Source organism: Aulostomus chinensis, chromosome 19 (assembly GCF_037954235.1).
Source record: "Aulostomus chinensis isolate RoL2024-O1b breed Wild chromosome 19, RoL_Achi_v1.0, whole genome shotgun sequence".
NCBI classification, from domain to species: domain Eukaryota; kingdom Metazoa; phylum Chordata; class Actinopteri; order Syngnathiformes; family Aulostomidae; genus Aulostomus; species Aulostomus chinensis.
Window position 1 is genome coordinate 23713245 of NC_141338.1, and position 17428 is coordinate 23730672.

Here is a 17428-nt window from a genome sequence, read left to right on the forward strand (position 1 = left end):
GAGTTGTAAGGGAGACTTTTTAAAAAACTTTTATGTAGTAAAGTGTACAACAAAATATTCCATTCCTCGATATTATTTCTATAAGCATATTAATATTTGATCTGATTTAACCTGGTAAAATATATTCTCGCGTCTACATATATTATCTGAACTCGGGCAGCAGTTTTATTATGAAAAGCTTGGCCGGATGTATTTCATATCAATGTGTTTAGTTTAACTTTCCATGGTGAGATGGCCGAGGAGTCTCTGCATGTTCCTGCGAAGTCGAAACGGGTTCTGTGGAAAGACAGCAGGAGACGAGAATACCCACCGCAGTCCCCTTCCATCTCCGTACTAAAAAAATAATAACGGTAAGACAGAAACAAACATGCACCTGTCTGTCTGTCTGCTCGCTCCCCAGCCCGCAGGTAAACAGCCAAAAACAACACGCAGAGCGCTCGTTTTGTTTGTGGCGTTCTCCCGCGGACGGTTGGTCTGGCGGGGGAGGGGCGGGGGGAACAGCAGCAGACAGCCAGAGACCTTACCCAGTCTGCTTCCTTCTGCCTTCTGTCTGGAATATTTCTGCATTTTCCGCAGATGTACCGTCCGCTGGTCTCTTTGCATTAGGCTGTTTTTGAGACCCCTTCCCCTTGATCGGGTCTGAAACAGAATTGTTAGTGGAATAAGCCTACAATATGGCTGACGCTGGCCCTGCAGAGTGTGCTGGCTGGTTTATCAATGCAGATGAGGATTGTATATTATTATCTACATAGTCTGATTGGTATTCAGTAGTGAAATTAACAGCCAAATTCAATGACAGCTGAATAAAGGGGAATGCACCAAATTTAAAGGGATGGAACACTCATCTAGTTATCAAACAGGTAAAACATCCCTTTCTAAGACAGGTTCTGGTTTGGTACATCATTTTACTTATGTATTCACTGTATTGTGTGGTTAAAGTATACGATGATGCCTGATGTTTCAGTGGTAAACTTATTTTTTGTGCTCTTGGCTACTAAATTGTATCCAAATCAAAGCAAAGGTCAACCTGAATCTGACCCTCTGCAAGTTAGAATCCCCAATCAGTTTAACTGCTAGCATTCATCTCACTATGCGCATAATACCAAGATATGAGATTTTAATCTATTTTTTTAATAAAAAACCCATGTGCAATAAGACATTTTTGCTGAAAAAAATCCAACGTACTACATCAAAGTCCATAAATTGCACCTGTAAATGAAAATTCACATCATATTGATAATTATCTTTCATTTCACAAATTAAAATGCCAGACATCATGTCTCTTATGTCATCATAAAGTCCATTTTGATTGTGTGCAAACTGAAGACTTACACAGTTGTGTGGCCTTGGAGGGATTATAATGCACATTTTGCTGTTTTGCGCAATTTCTTGTCATGGAAACAGCATAATAAACTAAAATAACATCCAAATTTGAAAAAAGTTTTATATGTGCTTGATGTGGTTTTTGCCTTTTCTGAAAAGAAGTAAATGTGCTAAATGGGAGGTGGAAACACCTCATTTGAGGAAAAAGTAAAACACAAACATTTCCTCACATGACTAACTGGACTTCCTTTGTCATTGTCTTCATGGATATTACAAAGGTTTGCCCTCGTCTCTGGAGAAGTAGACATTTACAACTTATCCAATCAATGGTAATTCTGCTCTCCACTTTTCCACAGTAAATGGCTGTTGACTAAAACAAATGAGCCAGCCTGTACCTCTTTGCAGCATTTCTATAACTCTCTTAAAATTTGCTGGACGTCTTATGCTGACATGGCTAAAAGTGTCATATTAAGTGTCCTTGCTGAATATGAGACCAAGATTGGCTTAAAATATTTGTGATGTCACAAGAAAACCGCCTCATATTTCTGGTAACATATTGTCCCTCAGCACAAATTAAATGTCCACTTTCATCACTGAATGTGTAGACTGCCTTCTTGGGTCAAACTCTGTGTGTATGATCATTGTAGGAACAAGGAGAAAAGCAGCATTTTGACTGAATGGAGACCTTGAGTTTGTCTCTTGCAACCTCTCAAGTTAGAAAAAGACAAACATCTGGAAACACCCATCCTTTAAGGGAAATTGTGGCAATATTATGGCGATATTCAGATATTCACCTACCTCCACGTAGCCTGCACCCAGAGCTCCACGCTCATTTGCAGGAAACAATCCATCATCTTGCAGACCCTCGGCTCTGTTTGCAGGGGTATAAACTTTAACCTGTTTGACTGTCATTATGATCAGTTTTGACAAATCACAAAGCAGCTTACATTGTTCCTGTGGCAATGGCACCATGTTATTGAATACAGATTTTACTGCATTAGTAGGAGATATGATTAACACTGTGTTGTGTTGACTACATGAACGAGATTACATTTCTCTAGAAGTTGGAGAGGAAAGATGTGCAAACAGCATTTTGTGTTTTTTTTACTGTAAAGTTCATGTGCCATTTGAGTGGACTTCTGTATGAGATGGGGCAGAGGCACTCAGCCTTATTGGGTTGATAGAACTTGTATTTATACCTGCTTGGTCGCTGGTTGCTTGCACCCTCCCCTCTATCAGTAGGTGGTGGTGTTGGGGGGGGGGGGGGGGGTTGTGGGTACTAATTTTGAATTTGTTTGTGGTGGTTGTGGCCAATATCAGGTTTGTGGTATGGCTATTTGGCAGCCTGGACATGAATTTGACAAGGATGATATAATTAGGGCCTGAGCTAGGAGGTGGGGCGAAGACACTATTATGTTTTTTTATTTTAATTTTGTGTAACTTCAAGTTTCTCTTTTATCGTCAGTTTGAAACAGAGCAGATCTTGGTAGTACCGCAGTCGCTACAAGAAGAAAAGCAAATCGTGATCTGCATTTGCTTCTTTGGCGGTGCTGCTGCTAGTTTGCAGAAAGAGAAGCTCTTCTCAACTTCAGCTTGCTACTATTACTGCTGGCATCATGCTGTTCACTGCATCTGAAGGCATGTGTCACCAGCTGTCATTTAAAATGAATGACAGCACGCTGCTTCTGTCTCATGAATCTTTCAGTGTCACCGCACAGTTCTGTCTGTGTCATACAGCTGGGTGCAGCGGTGTGCAACCATGTGTTCTGGAAAGGTTTCCCAGGAGATTTAATGCAGGGTGTTCTGAGTTGTACTGCCACTACATTGCCAGTATTTTCAGACTGTTGTGGTCAGTGAATTAGCCTCAGTTGATGAAAGATGCCTTCTGCTTGGAAACCACTGTTACACTGTGGACATACCCAGTATATTTCAGCAAAAAAGTAACACACTACCAGTTTGCAGTTAGAATTGAAGCGAGGTAACATGTTGTTGGTATACTGCTTATCTTACACCTTGATAATTGAGCGTGCCAGAAGTGGCCGGCAAACAGCTAGTCATTTACCAGGTGTGTGGTTCAATACACCATAGACATGACACACACTCAAACAGCAGTAACTTTTTCAGCAATTTGTGCTTCAATAGCACTGGTTGTGCTTCTGCTTTTGATGCAATGGGACCTGCAATTTTTGAGATGCCCTGACCCAGATCACAATCAAAGGCTATTACAATTTTGTCAAAGTTGCTCAGGTCCTTACACTTGAACATTTTTTCTGCTTACAGCACATCATCTTAATGGAGAAAATACTCACTTGCTGCCTCATATGCCCCCCCCCCCATCTGATCTGATAGGTGTCATAGTAATGACATAATTAATGTTCTTTACATTTTGTGTAAGTGGTTTTTATGTTATATCAGTTGTATATGGGACCAATTGGGGATTTTTCGAGTCTTTTATTAATATTTTGACAGTATTTTTTGCCATAAAATTGTATATCAAGATCAAATAGATGGAATCAATAAATATGTCCACCTAAAAGATTAATGAAAATCATCAGAAATTGCCAGTTTTATACTGTATTTGCGGCAGCGCAGTGGTTCCCCTGTTGCTCATAAGAAGAAGGTTCTGGGTTCGAGTCCTGGCTGGGTACTGGATTTTTCTGTGTGGAGTCTGCATGTTCTCCCTGTGCCTGTGTGGGTTCTCTCCAGTACTCTGGCTTCCTCCCACTGTCCAAAGACATGCAAAAGGGGACTAGGCTAATTGGATGCTCTAAATTGACCATAGGTTTGACTGTGAGTGTGAATGGTTGTCTGTCTATATGTGTTGGCCCTGCGATGGACTGGTGACCTGTCTAGGGTGAACCCCACCTCTCACCTGAAGGCTGCTGGGATAGGCTCCAGCCCCCTCACGGCCCTTAATCAGGATGAGCGGAAGAAAATGGATGGATGGATACTGTATTTGCAAACATGCAAGCGATTGTAAGTATGTATATTGTAGGGCTGTAGCAATACACTAATCTTGCAGTACGATACGATACACGATATTCGGCTCACGATACGATATACATCACAATATTCTGCTCACAATACAATTCAATGCACTTACATCATTTTCTGAAATATTTTAAAGGAACAAAGAGATTTTTCGTGACATCTGACTTTGATTGAATTAATTGAACTAAAAGCATCAATTACACAATATATGGCTGTGACTGGCAGCTTGCAAATGCTGACCAAAATGAATCAAAGATGTGGTGAGAAAATTAGTTTCATTTTTTTGAAATTGAGTGGAAATTGTAGTTTAAAAGCTTTTGAAAAGTAAAGTGAACAATGGAGAGTTAAAGTGCAGCCAGTGACCTTCTTTGGTAGCTTTTTTAGCTTGATACTGAGCATATGAGGTAGCTACTAGCCAGTCAGAAGATAGGAACTTGTGGCAACAACAGCCATCAGTGTCCAGTGTGTTTTGTTTTGGGTGGTGCTGCTTCTTGGGCTCAGTCTCAGTTAGCATTACCTTGTCTGGGTGGTGACGTTTTAGGAGGGCTTGCAGCTTGGTGGTACTTCCAGAGTACTTAACATTTGTGTGACACAGCTTGCAAACCGCCATACTTTTGTCTAAATTGTCACTTTCCTTTTTGTTTTTGTTTGCTCTGCATAAGGGCACATTCAAGCTTCTGGTGTGACGGCTGCGTGCCTGTGTTTTTCTCTCTCGTTCGTTATCGTCAACATCATCATTGTGTCTCAAAATGCCGGTGATGTTCCCATAAATCACAGTGGATCTCCTCTTCACCACGGATGGCGAGCAGCTCGCAGACTTAAAGATTTTGCCAGTGCGCTGCCACGATCGATAAAAGTGTGCAAGATCGCAATACAAGTTGTTTTTAACATGGTCGCGCAGTTCACGTTAGGGTTCCCGGTTGGTGGGAGTTCCCAAGCATACATTAATTCACCTAAGATCATACACATGTACATTTTTTGAAAAAAAGTAGTGAAATAGAGGCTCGGGGACATCAACAGGAAGACTGATCTTATGGCAGAAGCCAGAACTTTATTGAGAGATGAGTGAGCAGCTCTTGCAGCGCAGCCCAGCCATATTTTTTCAGGGCCTGAGCCTGAAGGTACTTCAGGCGAAGACCCTATTGTGTTTGCTCGGCAGAGCAACACATTAGCAGCACGAAAAACACTAATTTTATTTTATTTTTTTCTGGAGCTTCCACAATGACAGCCTGACAGGCAGCACAGTGACAAAATCAGAATGTGACAGAAAGGTCGTGGGAAACCTGAGACACCGTGGGTTGCCTTTTTCACACCGCAGGTGAGCCGAGCAGAGCCAAGGCGAACCGCTAAACACCCGGGTTGCTTGGAGGGTTGGTGGATGCGGGTTGAAATGCCGAGTCAACCCTTTCAGAGTGCCCAAACGCCGTGTTCACCCTTGTTTTTGGTGCAGTGTGAAAGTGGCTTAACTCAAACACCATTTGGGATTTCTTCAAATCCCCCATTTGCCTCTGTCAGCAATGCTCTTTTTCGTGAGCCATGATTGATTTGTAAATGCAGCCGAAGTCACAACGTAGCCATGCTTTTGGTGATTTTGTAAGGCGATGTTGTCAGTGATTTAAGAGCTTTATCAGCATGTAGTACCAAGTAATGACATAAGATAACAAGTGCTGGTTGACATGTCGCGTCAATAACCTGAGCCGTGTTGAGTCACTGTTTGATATTGTTACTCAAGCTGATGTTTTGCAACATAAGTGTTAAAATATGTAGCCGAGAACAGCTTTATTGTGAAATAGGCTCATGATATAGTAAGATCATAAATGTCTGCATCAGGATCAGAATCAGAATCAGCTTTATTGGCAAAGTTGTATATGTATTTGTAGTTGTACAAAGTATGTATATGAGTGAATAGTGCAAATACAACCGTGTCCGAGTGAGGTGGTGCAAATCTGCATACAGGTGTTCTTAGTGCAGAGGTTCTTCTGACATTCTGTGACTGTTAAGAGTTTATCAGAGCGACAGCCTTGGGAAAGAAACTGTCCCTGTGTCGGATGGTTTTGGTGAACAGTGCTCTGTAACTCCTGCCAGAGAGGAGGAGCTTGAATAGTCTGTGTCAGGAATGTGAGGGGTCTGCAGAGATTTTGGCTGCCCGTTTCCTGACCCTGGACCGGTACAAGTCCTGGATGGAGGGAAGGTCAGCACTGATGATTCTCTCTGCAGACCTGATTGTCCGTTGCAGTCTGGACTTGTCCTTTTTGTTGTCTGATCCAAACCAGACAGTGATGGAAGTGTAGAAGATGGTCAGCAGCTCCTGTGGTAGATTAAACTTCCTGAGCTGTTGTAGGAAGTACAACCACTGCTGGGCTCTCTTCTGGATAGTGTTTATGTTGGAAGTCCACTTCAGGTCCTGAGAGAGCTTTGCATCCAAGAAATCTGAAGGTATCCACAATAGGCACTGTGTTGTTGAGGATAGTGAGAGGGGAGAGTGTCAGGGTTCTCCTCCTAAAGTCCACTGTCATCTCCACAGTCTTGAGTGGGTTTAGCTCCAGGTGGTTCTGACTACACCAGTGGACAAGCTGTTCCACCTCTGTCTGTAAGCAGACTTGTCACCGTCCCGGATCAGACCAATGACAGTGGTGTCGTCCGCAAACTTCTGGAGTTTCACAGAAGGGTCCCCTGATGTGCAGTCATTTTTGTAGAGGGAGAAGAGCAGTGGGGAGAGGACACACCCCTGGGGGGCGCCAGTGCTGATGGTCCGGATTTTCGACGTGATGCTGCCCAGCCTCACCTGCTGCCGCCTGTCAGTCAGGAAGCTGGTAATCCACTGACAGGTGGAGGTGGGTGAGCTTCCGTTGGAGGATTTCGGGGATGATGGTGTTGAAGGCTGAGTTGAAGTCCACAACAAGACCCTCGCATATGTCCCTGGGGAGTTGAGGTGATGCAAGATTAAGCGCAGTCCCATGTTGACTGCATCGTCCGCTGACCCATCTGCCCTGTAGGCAAACTGCAGGGCGTCCAGCAGGGGTCCTGTTATGTCCTTCAGGTGGCTCAACATCAGGCTCTCAAAGGACTTTATGACCACAGATGTTAGGGCGACAGGCCTGTAGTCCTTTAATCCTGTGATTGAGGGCGTCTTGGGGATTGGGATGATGGTGGAGTGCTTGAACCAGGAGGGCACTTCACATAGCTCTAGAGATCAGTTAAAGACCTGAGTGAAAATGGGAGTCAACTGGTCAGCACAGACTCTCAGGCAGGAGGGGAACACACCATCGGGTCCTGGGGCCTTCCTGATCTTCTGTTTCTGGAAGAGCCGACACACATTCTCCTCACAGATCCTTAGTGCAGGCGGTGGGCCTGGGGGAAGGGGAGAGGGTGTTGCAGGTAGTCTCTTTGTTTGGGTGAGAGGGGAGAATGGGGGGCTGTCAAAGCTGCAGTCGAGCCTTTCAGATCGTTTGCCAGTCTGGGGTTTTCCACTGGCCAGGGGGGATGGACTCCTGTTGTTGGTGATGTGTTGCAGGCCTCTCCAAACTGATGCAGGGTCGTTAGCTGAGAGGCTGTTTTGCAGCCTCTCACTGTAACTCCTCTTAGCTACTTTTATCTCCTTTGTCAGCTTGTGTCTGGCCTGCTAAAACTGGGCCTGGTACCCACTTCTGTAGGCCACCTCCTTGTCCTGGCGCAGTTTCTTTAGGTTGGGAGTGAACCAGGGTTTGCTGTTGTTGTATGTGTGGAAGGTCTTGGTCTGTACACACGTTCTCAGAAAAGGTGATGTAGTATGTCACAGTGTCAGTAAGTTCATTGAGGTCTGTGGCTGCAGCTTCAAAAACACTCCAGTCACTGCAGTCAAAGCAGGCCTGTAACTCCAGCTTTGACTCCTGTCCATTTCTGTACGGTCCTTACAACAGACTTAGAAGTTTTTAATTTCTGCCTGTAGGTCGGAATGAGATGGAGCAGACAGTGGTCAGTGTCATGTCACTTGATAAGAATATTGTGATAACAGTGATTTATTTAATGCTCTTTTACAACTCCTTGTGGCTAAGTAGAGTCCTGCAATGCAAGGCGAGCACTCATTCCCCTTAGGTGCCTGGTAGTCATCGCAACAGTGATACGTTTGAGAGAAGTTTGCCATCTGCTCACTGCTCGTGTTTTTTGCTCCATTCTATGTTGTGCCTTGAGAAAGCTTTGTCTGTGAGTTCAATTGTGACATTATTCTTGTTATGTGGTGATGTTGATAGTAGGAACTTCATTTTGTGTTGGATTATTTAGCAAAGAAACGTGTGCTTTCCCATCCTGATACATTAGCCTAATAAGTCTTGCTAGTCAGGCTGGCTGTTCGTTGCTAGCTCGCACTTCAGCTCTGTGGTAAAAATGTCTGCTCTGTTTTGTACCATAATAAGTTAGGTTGTGTTTACAGTGTTTACAATATGTTTATTGGCTTTTCATGGCTGATAGTTCATTTCATAATTCATTGGTTATGTAACTATTTACATACGCTATTTACATGTGGTTATAATATTATAGTTCATGTGTGTAATGTACAGCTATTTACAGTTATTTACAATTAGATGTATGTACTGTATACTAAGCTAGCTACAGATATTTACATATGTAATGTACATTCAGAGACATGTAATTTGTTTGTTACTAGTGCAATATTTATTGAAATATTCCATTTTTCTGTTACTTCTGCAGTTGTACAAATTGAAAGGAAAAGATCCTAAAGGACCATGGTAAACATTCCTCATCTGCAACTGATACTCTGTCATTCTTTGGAAATTTCTGATGTTGGCTATCTGTTGGCCTATTCTCGTATGCACTCGAACTCGTAGGACAGAATAGTAAAAAGACGATTCCGCGTTGGGCAATACAGCAACAGGAACAGTACAAGATGACGGACAACGGTGTACCAAATAGAAGCACAGCTGGCAATGAGATGGAACTAGACCATGCACACGACGCTGCATCTCTACGTTCTGTCACATCATCATTTAAATCCTCCGCCATCCAAGCTGCACTCATGGCCTGCGCTAAAGTTGAAGCTGCCCGCGCACAAGCATCCTTTAGTCAACGGAGAGCTGATTTAAAGGTAGAAGAAGCCCGCATCACAGCTCATTTGAAGTCAAAGAAGCTGAAATTGCAGCAGAGCTAGCTGCATTGGGACATGAGAAGGAGATAGCGGCAGTTATAGCAGAAGCTCAAGTTCTCGAAGAAGCGGCTGATCTTGAAGGTGATGAGAGAAGCAAGAAGACTCAATACAGATTGGCCAGCGACAGCCTTCAGCGCACACATGACTCCAGTCAGCACCAATCCCAGCTACAGTCGACCGACTATGGGGAACCCCCTGAACTTGACCGTCACACTCCCCTCAAAGACCTTCACATCTCAGGCCAGCACCCTACAAGCACTATGTCAGCAGCAGCACACCCACTGGCAAGTTCGATGCCAACAGCTCTGGCACAGCAACCTCCAAGTTTGATGCCAGCAGCTCCGGCAGAGCAACCTGCAAGGTCAACGCCTGTAGTTCATCACCAACGTCCTGCTCAGCTCTCCCATCCTCAGCCTCCTCCTTCTCCGCTGCACTACTCTCCTCTCACAGCCTCTCAGCAGCCGCATCGCATGAAACGACTGGCATGGGTGACATTGCAAAATACTTGGTGCGCTGAGAGCTTGTGAATTCCAGTCTCATCCAATTCACAGACCGCCCGGAGAAATATAGGGTGTGGAAGTTCTTCTTCTCCAATGCCATTGCAGGGCTGAACTTAACTGCCAGTGAGGAGCTCGACCTCTTAACTAAGTGGCTAGGAAAAGAGTCCTCAGAGCATGTTACAAGGATCTGCTCTGTGCATGTCACCAGACCTGCTGTAGGTCTACAACTCATCTGGGAACGCCTACAGGAGTGCTATGGCTTCCCTGAAGTGATGGAGAGAGCTCTTTTTGAGAGGATAGAGAACTTTCCAAAAGTCTTATACAAAGACCCTGGAAAGCTGCGGGAACTGGCAGACTTGCTGATGGAGTTGAACTCTGCTAAATATTAAGGGTATCTGCCAGGGCTCTCGTGTCAACCCCATCGTGGAGAAGCTGCCGCACAGTCTACAAGAGAGGTGGCTCACCAAGGGTTTGCAGTACAAAGAGCAGCATCGCGTTTCTTTCCCCCCATTTGCCTTCTTCGCAGACTTCATATACAGTGAGGCACGTAGAAGAAACGACCCCAGCTTCTCACTTCTTTCAGCTCTTGTGAAAACAACCACCAAGTCCTCCACAGGGTACCCAAAGCATGAACAATCCGGACAAGACTCCAGACACACCAAAAGGCATGTCTTGACCCACAAGACAGAGGTCTCAACGAACCGCTCATCTTCTTAGTCACACAGTTCGAGTAGCCAGTCGGATGACATTGTGAGACAATGTCCCATCCATCAGAAACCCCATCCTCTAAAGAAGTGCCGGGGGTTCCGCAGCAAGCCTCTGGAGGAGTGCAAAGCCTTTCTAAAAAAAAATGACGTCTGTTACAGATGTTGCTCCTCCACATCTCACCTGGCAAAGAACTGTAAAGCCACTTTGAAATTCTGCAAATGCGAGGGCTTGACCACATAAGGACGCTCCACCCTGGATCTCCTCCGTGGGATACAACAGTCAAGGAACTCACCTTAGAGCATGGCAGGGAGAGGGGAGAGGAGACGACACAGCCCATGGTCACCTCCAAGTGTACAGAAGTCTGCAGCAAAAGACAGATCCTGTCCCAAAATCTGCCTGGTGAAGGTCTACCCCAAAGCTCAACCAGACAGATCTACCAACGTCTACATCATGCTGGACCATCAGAGCAACAGATCGCTGGCAAGGTCTGAATTTTTTAACCTCTTCCAAATCAGAGGTTCAGACTCACTATACACTCTGCACACATGCGCAGGTGTCACCGAGAAAGGCAGAGTCGCTAGCTGATAAAACAAGCATGGTTGTTTTACCAAGCATCCCAAACAAGCTTCCCAACACTCATCGAGTGCAACCATATGCCAGAAGATTGGTCAGAAATCCCGACCCCAGAAGCTGCTCAGCACCACAGTCACCTAAAATCCACTGCTCACCACATCTCTCGCCTGGACCCAGACGCCCAGATCCTGATCCTTGTAGGACGCGACATCCTTCAGGCTCATAAAGTTAGGGCAGTGCAGTGGCCCTCACAGTGCCCCCTATGCTGAGCGACTGGACCTGGGTCGGGTGGTCATTGGAGACATTTGCTTAGGTTCAGCCCTCGAGCCTGCAGCAGTGAGTTCCTACCGCACCGATGTGCTCGAGAACGGTAGGCCTTCTCTCCTCACTCCTTGTCCCAACCATCTCCAAGTCAAGGAGAGGTTTAGCTCCAAAGCACAGAAAGACCCCTCTCCTCACAGCCTCAAACATGACCCCCCAGTCCTTGATGACTTCAACTTCTTCCAGAGCACTAAAGATGATGACAAAGGGGGGCTTTCCATCGAAGATTGCCTGTTCTTAGTTCATGGACAGAGAGAAGGTGATAGACGACACCAACAGTGGGGTGGCGCCTCTCCCTTTCTGATCCCCTCGTCGTCGGCTCCCGAACAATTTAGACCAAGCCCTCAACAGACTCGCCTCTCTTCGCCACACCCTGGAAAGAAAGCCAAAAATGAAAGCTGACTTCGTCACCTTCATGCAAAACATCTTCTATCACGACCAAGCAGAGTTGGCCCCATCACTACCCAAAAGAATTGAGTGCTGGTACTTACCTCTCTTCGGCGTCTACCATCCTCAAAAACCGGACAAGATCAGGGTTGTTTTTGACTCCAGCAATCAACACCATGGCATTTCGCTGAACGATGTACTACTTACCAGGCCGGATCTGAATAACAGCTTGCTTGGAGTCTTGCTGCGCTTTGGAAAAGAACCAGTGGCTGTCATAGCAGACATCAAGCAGATGTTTCACAGCTTCCTTGTCAGTGAAGACAACAGAGACTTCCTGCGATTCCCGTGGTTTGCCAGCAACAACCCCAGTTAGGAGATTGTCAAGTATCGTATGAAAGTCCATGTATTTGGCAGTTCAACTTCTCCAGCAGTAGCCATCTATGGGCTTCGCTGAGCAGCAGCAACATGGAGCGGGCGAGCATGGGACGGATGCCAAACACTTCACTGAACGCGATTTCTATGTCGACGGTGGCCTCAAGTCACTCCCCTCAGTCGCAGAAGCCATTGACCTTGTGAAGAGGACACAGGAGATGCTTGCTTCCTCAAATCTGAGACTTAACAAGGTAGCGTCAAACAGTTCTGATGTCTTGGAGGCCTTCCCTTCAGAGGATCACGCAAAGGGACTGCAAAACTTGGAATTTGAGGACAACTCTTCCCTCATCCAATGCAGCTTGGGACTTACCTGGGAACTCAAACACGACATCTTCACCTTCCGAGCAATGGCCACAGAGAATCCCTTCACCCGCAGAGGTGCTCTAGCTATGGTGAACAGCCTGTTTGACCCCCTTGATCTTGTTGCTCCTGTCATCATCTAGGGGAAGTTTCTACTACGAGCACTTACCTGCAATGAAGCTCTTGACAGGGACACCCCTCTACCTGTAAAAAAAGGAAACAGAATAGAGGATGCGAGAAGAATCATTGCAAGATCTACCAGACATCAAGATACCAAGATCTTACACTCCACTACACTGTCTACCACGTAAAGGAAAGCGCTCCATGTTTTCTGAGACGCTTCAGTGAAGGCTATTGCCACAGTCGCTTACCTCAAGGTGATCAACAGTGATGGAGAATGTCATGTCAGGTTTGTGCTGGTAAAGGCGAAACTGGTGCCTCCGTCCGCGAGTATGATCCCACGCCTGGAGCTCGGTGCCGCTGTGCTGGCAGTGGAACTGGCGGAATTTGTAGAGAGAGATTTGGACTTGAGTGTAGATATGATGCAGTTCTATACAGACAGCAGCATTGTCTTGGGCTACATATACAACCCGGCGGTTCTATGTATATGTCTGCAACAGGATGCAGCTAATCAGAAAGTTAACCAAACCAGAACAGTGGAGGTATGTCCACACAGCTCAAAACCCTGCAGATCATGCAACTCGCTCAGTTCCTGCCACTGAACTGACAAAAACCACATGGTTCAGAGGACCCCCATTCCTGTCCCTTCCAAATGGAGTTCACATTCCTGAAGAGGAGCCTCATGAGCTTGTCGACCTTGATACTGACAGTGAAGTACGTTCTCACGCCACTACTCTCTCCGTCTCTCGTTTCAACCTGGGATCCCATCGCTTTCAGCGATTCTCCTCATGGACTTCTCTTGTGCGAGCCATCGCTTCTCTAACCCGCATCTTGGAGCTCAGAAAAGCTCCAGTCCAATCCAACTACAAGACCTGTTCTGGTCTCAAGCCCTGCACAGTGGAACTGTTATCAAAGTCATAGACTCCCATCATCAGTTGTGTGCAAAGAGAGACCTACAGAGAAGAGTTCACCTGCATGTTTACTGGGAAAAGCATTCCCAAATGGCAGACCTACCCTCCGACCATCTCAACACAGAGCCAACTTTCACCCATGTACTAGATGTGTTTGGTCCTTGGGCTGTCACCACAAGATGTAGATGGTGGTCAAGCTAACAGCAAAAGTTGGGCAGTCCTCTTTATGTGCATGAGCACACTCTCCATGCACATCAAACTCATCGAATCAATGGACACATCAAATTTCATCAGTGCCTTACGACGAGACCCTGCGAAGCAGATTCGTTCTGACTGCTGTACGAACTTCACAGGCGCCTGCAAGGAGTTGCATAAGCTCCTCACTGATCCCTTAAAAGCTCAACGTCAGGAAGTACTTGGGTGAGGAAGGGTGTTCATGGATCTTCAACCCTCCTCATTCCTCCCATGTGGGCGGAGCCTGGGAGCAAATCATTGGTGTTTCCTGATGTATTCTTGACTCTATGCTCAAAGAAACCAGCCAATCACGCCTCACTCATGATGTGTTGTCGACCTTAATGGCAGAAGTTACGGCGATTGTCAACGCCAGGCCTCTTGCACCGATCTTTGAGTCCAAAAATTGAATTGAGTGCACCGATCTCCTCCCGCACAGAATCTCCTTTCCTCCTGACCCCTGCTTTGCTTCTGACACAGAAGGTGTGCACACTCCTCCCAACCCCAGGAACCTTTGACAGCAAGGACCTCCACCGCCAGTAGTGGTGGCAGGTGCAACACCTTGCAAACACCTTTTGGCACCGTTGGAGGTGTGAGTACATTCCCACTCTCCAGAATCACAGCAAGTGGCAGGACATGCGTCCTGACATGAAGGAGGGCGACCTCGTGTTGCTTAAGGACAGCCAAGTGAAGAGGAACGAGTGGCCCCTGGCTCTTGTTACAAAGACATTCCCTAACCAGGACGGTAAGGTTAGGAAGATTGAACTCCAGGTCACAAGATCTGGATCTACAAAGACCTTTTTGAGATCTGTCTCAGAGACAGTCCTACTCATGCCTGCTGAAGATATGGACTGAATATCATTTGTTTGTGTTTTCCAGACATGCTCCTCATTTTAGTTTTAAGATAGTGGTATAGTATTTATACCAGGCCGGGAGTGTCATGTCACTTGATAAGAATATTGTGATAAGCGTGTATTTATTTGATGCTCATTTACACCCCTTGTGGCTAAGTAGAGTCCTGCAGGGCACGCGAGCATTAGGTGTTGGGTATTCATGGCAACAGTGCAAAAATGTCTGCTCTGTTTTTTACCATAATAAGTTGTGTTTACAGTATTTACAATATGTTTATAGGCTTTTCATGGCTGATAGTTCATTTCATAATTCATTGGTTATGTAACTATTTACATACGCTATTTACATGTGGTTGTAATATTATAGTTCATGTGTGTAATATACAGCTTTTTATAGTTATTTACAATCAGATGTGTGTACTGTATAGTAAGCTAGCTACGGATATTTACATATGTAATGTACATTCAGAGACATGTAATTTGTTTTGCTACCAATGCAATGTTTATTGAAACATTCCCTTTTTCTATTGCTTCTGCAGTTGTACAAATTGAAAGGAAAAGATCCTAAAGGACCTCAGTAAACAGTCCTCATCTGTGACTGAGACGTTCTGTGGACATTTTCTTGACGATCTGTTGGCCTGTTCTTGTATGCACTCAAACTTGTAGGACAGAGTAGTCAGAGAGTCCTAAAATTGTATGGGGACAGCGCGATAAGCGTCCTTTAACACTGTGTAGCAGTGGTTCAGTGCGTTTGTGGCCCTGGTTGGACACTTAATATGCTGCCTTAATTTTGGGAGTTCTTGGGTGAGATTTGCACTGTTGAAATCCCCTAAAACAATGATGAGGGAGTCTGGGTGGTTTTTCTCTACATCTGTTATCTGGTCAGCTAGCTGTTGTAACGCCTCTGTTACACAGGCCTTAGGTGGGATGTAAACACCGGCGAGAACAAACAAGGAGAACTCCTGTGGTGAATAAAAAGGTTTGCATTTTCTGATCTGTGTCTCTAAGTGAGGGCTAGATGACTTCATCAGCACTGTGACATCCGTACACCAACCTGTTATTCAGGTAGAAGCAGATTCCACCTCCCCTTGTTTTCCCCAAGAGGTCTGCGCTGTGGTCTGCTTGAAAAAATTGGAATCCCGGCAAACGTAGTGCGCTGTCCAGGATGTGTTCACTGAGCCAGGTTTCAGTGAAACACAGGGCGGTAGATCTGCTAAAGTCAGAGTTCTGTAAGTTGAGAAGCAGCAGTTCGTCCACCTTATTTGCCAGGGAGCAGACGTTGGCCAGATGTATTGACAGGAGTGAAGCACAGAGTCCCTGCTGCCTTAGTTTGACGAGTAATCCTGTGCTCTTCCCCCACTGGCATCTCCGGCAAATCCCATGGAGAGTGGCTGCACCTCCGAGTAAGATCTCAGCAAAACTTTCTGGTTCGGTGAAGAAAACCGGAGAAAAAGTTTCTGGAGAGCACATTCTGATGTTTAAAAGTTCCTCTCAGGTTAAAGTGACCCCAGAGGGCCAACAGCAGCTTTCTACCCATTCGTCTTATGTTTTAGGTTTCTTCATTTTCATCTCATTACCCCATACAAAATATCAACTTGTAAGTAAAGAAACACAGTGGCTGAGCAGAGCCATGTAGCTCCTCTCATGTCCAGCAAAGCTAGAAGCTGGAATTCAAGACAAGTCACAAACAGTTATATAATTTTTTGATCTTCTAATATTTAATGAATATTTGAAAAAATGACCTTGATATTTAAAATTTTCACACTTTATACAAGACTTAGTGACAGTCCTTTTCCAAAGGCTTTTCGATCAACTGATGTTACTTGTCAAATTACAGTGCTGCGATTTGAAGGATCTGGGTCAGTGCTGTGACTTGATATAATCCAGATGTTGTGTTGGTGAACAGAGTTAAACATCTCATAGAATTTCACCCAGGAGATTGTGTGTGTAAGAACGGACCACCCCTCTTTTGTGTCAGTATGCTGGACAGAGCTGTTTCTGCCTGGTGTACTTCTGCCCCATATGACAATGGATGATGAATAACGTATCGCTGGGAGGGAAATCATGAGCAGCTGCACCAAGTAATTCAAAATGTCCCCTGTATTTTTGGAAGGTTAGATTCCTCTGCAGGTAATTAGGGGTTTTTTCAGAAAGCATATTTAGTTTCATACTATGTTCACCCTGTGATAAGGGGAACTCTGGGAAAATGCATTTTAATTGTGATTATTTTGCCTGATATTGCCAGTGCAATTTGAAAATTGCAATCGGCCACATTGGCATTGTGATAAAATTCAGAAGATCTACAGAGAAGGTTCTCAGTCATCCAGGTCATGGTATCTCTTAAGTGTCGTGTCATAGACAACACAAACAAGTCCAGATGCCCTGTGACACACTTAGAGATGCACGGATTGCAATTTTCTCAGAAAATTCCAATATCTGAAAACTGATGCTCTTAATGATGAATCTTTAGAAAAAACTGAATATCAAACTCAGGTTTACATCAGAATCTATTAAATTCTAAGTATTACTGGAGAAGCCTGATATTGTACTGTGGGAAGCAGAGCTTCCCTACATCACAAGACAATGGTATTTGGAAGGTTGGCAGACATCATACTTTTATCTTAGGTAGTCTCTAGCATG

At 45.1% G+C, this 17428-nt stretch overlaps 1 protein-coding gene across 1 annotated transcript in view; it reads left to right on the forward strand.

Annotated features, from left to right (window-relative positions):
- Window positions 1-217: 217 nt before the first annotated feature.
- The window catches only part of LOC147244430 (spindlin-1-like), a 43128-nt gene continuing 25917 nt past the window's right edge, over window positions 218-17428 (forward strand). Inside the window, exon 1 of the mRNA XM_086187394.1 lies at window positions 218-350. The gene's annotated coding sequence lies outside the window, so the exon portion shown is untranslated. The remainder of the gene's footprint in view (window positions 351-17428) is intronic.